Consider the following 4,915-nt stretch of genomic DNA (forward strand, 5'->3'; position numbering starts at 1 on the left):
GCAGGCTCAGAGGCCTGCAACAGCAGGTGGGGAACGTTGGAGTCCTCCATCACTGAAGCAAGCAAGCCTCATGTTAGTTTCAAGCTGCCTGGCTGCTGGCCGCCATCTTGGCTGACAGTTAATTTGCATATCTCACTGATCAGCCAATGAAAAGGGTAGTGGTCGTATGCCAATTACCATGTTTCTCTTTTATTAGTGTAGATATGTCACAGTGGTTTTTAAAATCTGTCAACAATAAGTAGCTACTATTTCTGTAGTTTTATAGCCTTAAAGTTGGAAAGGATTTGAAAGGTTGTTTATGCTAGCTCCCAACCAGATACAGGAATCACCTCTTTTACACCTTAGCATATAGTTCTGCAAGTCTCTGCTTGAATACTACTCGTGATGGGTAACTCCCTTTTATACAGATCTATTTGTCAGGAAGATATTCCTTATATCAAGCCAGAATAGGTTCCTGGTAATTACTATGGCAGATCTAAACCTAACCTGTCTTTTTTCTTCTTCAAACTAAATCCTTCGTTTATGCTTCCTATTCTAATTAATAGAACCCTTGATCAACCAGTTAGAAACCAGCCTCAAACATCTTCTTTTTTTTTTTTGCCTCATTCAGTTTCTTACCAAACCCAGGTGAGTCTGTCTTTCTAAAATTTTCTCTTAGGTCTGGTGCTTCTCTCTTTTCCAATAATTTTATCATATCTTTCTTGGATTACTGCAATAGTTAATAACTGATCACTCTGCCTCTAATCTCACCCTTTATAATTCACCATACAAATGGAATCAAGTCTCTTCTCTATAAGATCCTACACTGAAGCCCTTTAACACTAGAGAGAGCATGAAGCTCCCCTCTTTCCAAGGTTCCAGCTTAGCTCCTCAGTTGTAGGTCTTCCTTCCCACTGCAAGTTTCAGCCCTATAGAAACATTATGGTTAGTTCCCTGAACATGCAATAGTAGTTGATATCCCATGCTTTCATGAATTTTGTAAATTTACCTGAAACACTCGTCCTGCTTGACCTGCCTAATGATGTTCCTAGCATCCCGTCCTTCCCTGACCCCCTCAGGCAAAGCTGATTCTTGTCCTCTTTGAGCCCCCACTAGACCTTCTCAATCACAATAAGTATTGCTTTTAGAGACATATATTTAAATGTTCACCTCACCCACTGGAATGAGAAAACCATGAATTCATCCATGTGTGGAGCCCTGGGGGAAATAGCACAGTGTCTGGCTCTCAAGAGGTAGGAGCTCCCTAAATGCCTGTAGTGCAGCTCTACCAGTCTCTGCCTGCTTTTTGCAAGCAAGAGGGAAGGCAGGAAGGCAGGAAAGAGGAAAAGAGGAAGGAACATGGAGAATGGAAGGGAATAAGAAAGAATGGAAAGAAGAAAGGAAGGAGTAGAATAAATTCCCTCCTCAAACAATAGCCATTACCATTTATAGATAGCTAATCCCACTGAATTGTCTACTACTCTCCCTAGATTAAACATTTTCCAATTATTCTTTATAAGGCACTTTTTATAGACATTTGACTTTCCTAACAGTCCTCTTTCCATGAATTCTAGAGCTGAACAAAATATTTCACCTGTTCTGACCAATGAGGAAACTGTGTGTTTGGCTATGACCAAAATACTCCTAAAGTAAGTTATTTGGTGCATAGTGCAGCTGAACTCCACCTATCCATTTTTTTTCTCATGAATATCTTATGTTTTGATGTCCCAATTCTACACTTGTATAGTACATGTACCTGCTTTTCTAAAACTTCACCACCTACCATCCCCACTGCCCATATGACCTCCTCCTCTATCTTCAGCTAAGGCCTAAGGAGTCCAAGTATCTCTTTATAGATATTGAAATAACACAGAGAGATATATAGATATTGAAATAGCTCAGACAGCATGTCTCAGTGGTTGAGTGTCGACCTATGGACCAGAAGGTCATGGTTCAATTCCAGGTCAGGAAGGTTGCAGGCTCTAGCATGTAGGAGGCAGCTGATCAATGATTCTCTCTCATCATTGATGTTTCTCTCTCTCCCTCTCCCTTTTCCTCTGAAATCAATATATATATATATATATATATTTAAAAATATACACAGAGAATGTAGCCAGAGAGTGCTAGGTCCTTGGACTATAAGGTTACATACAGTAAGATTGGTCAACCTTCTGATCAATTTGCACACTGAGGAGCAAGCAGAGAAAGTCAGGTAGCAAAAAGATGTGGGCTAATGGAACAGACACCCAAAGAGTAGAAAAGAGAAGAGAAAGAGAGAAATTAGGAGAGTCAAGGGAAAGGAGGGGATTGAGGGAACTCTCTTGGTACTCGGTCTCAATTCATGAGATCTGCTTGGGCTTTGTTCCTGTGAGGTGACTTTGTATCCTTTCATTAACCTTGTGTCACTGACCCTCACCCTGTGCATACTCATAAACACAAACACAGGGAACACACACAGAATTGTGTTTCCTTGAAATGAGAGAGACTTCAGTAGAACTCTCGGCCTACTGATTTTTGTATTTTAGGAATCAAACATTATATTTACTCCTATTAAATTTAAATGTCTGTATTTTTACAAAATTCCAGTATTTTAAAATGTCATAAAATCTCTCATAATACGTTTAGGAATATACTCACCTGATCTTTCAGGCCAGTGACCGTCTGAAGAAAGAAAATGAGGCTTGTGTGTCCCAGTCTTCATAAACCCATGATAGGTCCGTAAATAATCTCATCTCTTCCAACATTTACAGGTCCTCTATTTAATTATCTAACCTAGAATTCTAAAAGCTAAGATGCTTTCTTGTTTCTGGCCTTCTGCACCTTTTCTATTCTCCACAATTCTCCAGACATTTTTGTATTGTCCCACCATATTGCATTATCTTTTTAGTTATCATGTTGGTTTGGCCCTTTCCTGTCTGAAAATCACTGTTTATTTTTATTGAAAAAAAAATGAAATTCACATAGGAATAGGAATATTTGTTTTGTTTGAAGCTACATGACCCGTAATCAACCCAGGTATGAGGTCCCCCCTTGCATGCTCCAGACTAAGGTCATTTGTCCAGATCTCTTTCTCAAACCAGAGGAAACTAGGATTATCTCTAGCAACTGCTGATTCTATCATTTTAAAATATAAAAACATAATTCTTCATTCCTTTTCCAATTTATTTAGTCTGACTATACACACACAAAAAGACAACAGTAATAATAACAGCAGCTAATATTCATTTTGTGCTTCCTATACAGTATACCAAACACTAGGTTAAATATATACATCATTTCATGTAATTCTTTTAACAGTGTTATGAAGTAGCCCTACTAGTCATCCCCATTTTCAGATAAAACACTACAGTTTAGAGAGATTTTCTGGCCTGCAAAATAACACTCAGAAAACAAATGTTAGAGCTGCAATTTGACCCTAGTCACGGTTTGCATCCTCTCTTGTTCCTATTCTGCTGAATATAGGAAGAAGGCCGTTAGAACTGGTGTTAAATTTGGAATCTACTCTCTTATTCATTTGATCATAAAAAGTTCACTCTTACTACTGGTATTACTATTTTTATTACCATTATTAATATCATTAAGGTCTCAATGCCAATTATTGATACTGATGAAACTTGAACCTCAGATAACTAAATGCATCCTAACATGGATACTAATAAACCCAGCAATTAGGGAAAGCAGCCATTGATATATCTAACTCCTCATATTATGCATGGGCTATATTCAAAATTGTGTTTTTAAGCTAGTTGTTCAGAACTTCAAACACATTTCCTCATTGAAATAATGTTTCAGATAGGTTCAGCCCACATAAAAAATGCTGAAATACTCTACATGTATAATTAAAAGAACACAAGACAATTTTACATGTATAACACTGTATTTTAGCTACACATTCTCCAATCTTTGCTGCTCCTGAAAAATTTCCCTGAGATGATTGTAGCACTATCAGCACTGAAGTTCATTCATACTGAAGTCAAACGATGGAGGTCAGATTATTCTTTAACACAATCATCTTTGTGAGTTCCCACCCTCATCCATGGGCTTGACACCAGGTGAGGTGAGCACACAGTAACTTTTTCCTGAGTGGGTGAAAACATTTAGTACTGAGGAGTTAGAGAACACAGTGGTCCTAGGGTGATAAGGTGCAGTGGTGAGAGAGAGTTGATGAAATCCCATGGTGAGCTGAACTTTTTTACTGGTATGGCTATAACTCCTCCCTATCTCCTATTTTCGATGAGCACAAAGAGAAAACAGGTAGAATTGCTGTAAGCCTGGACTTTTTAGCAGGGGTTGGTAATTACCTTGTTATTCTTTGGATAGTAGAGATTCCAATATACCTACTTCAACCAACAAACATGGATTTTCCCCTAAGTTAGCCAAAAAGAAAGTAATTTAACCCAGTGCCCCTGAGGAGTTTGTTAGTAAACAGCCTACCCATAGGCTCTATTTTCTATTAAATATCAGTTACCTGTGATTAGAAAAAGAATTCATCAGGTACACATAGACTACCTATGCTGGGAATTGCCAGAATCCATGGCAATATTACTTTAACCACCTAGATAACCTTAGGCCCACTAAATTAGTGGTTGCCATCGTGTACTTATGTTTTTCCCCAGGGGCTCAGAGAAATAGAGTTAATTTTTATTTCTATTCAACAAATAGCACCCTCTTGTTCCAATTAGCTTATGTGACAGGTCTGGACCTGACTGACTGATAAAAGGAACATACTCTCTCCTCTACTCAGGAGTCCCCCAAATCTCTCAGTCTCTGTTCATCTTGAACATAAATACATCTCTTAAATACAAATATATAATGAAAATGTATATACATACAAAACACTTCACAAATGTTTAGACCTTTATTTGTAATCACCAAAACATGAAAACATCTCAATGTCTTTCAACTGGTGAATGAATATAGAAACTATAGTACATCC

The sequence above is a fragment of the Myotis davidii genome, unplaced genomic scaffold (assembly GCF_000327345.1).
Source record: "Myotis davidii unplaced genomic scaffold, ASM32734v1 scaffold709, whole genome shotgun sequence".
Classification (NCBI taxonomy): domain Eukaryota; kingdom Metazoa; phylum Chordata; class Mammalia; order Chiroptera; family Vespertilionidae; genus Myotis; species Myotis davidii.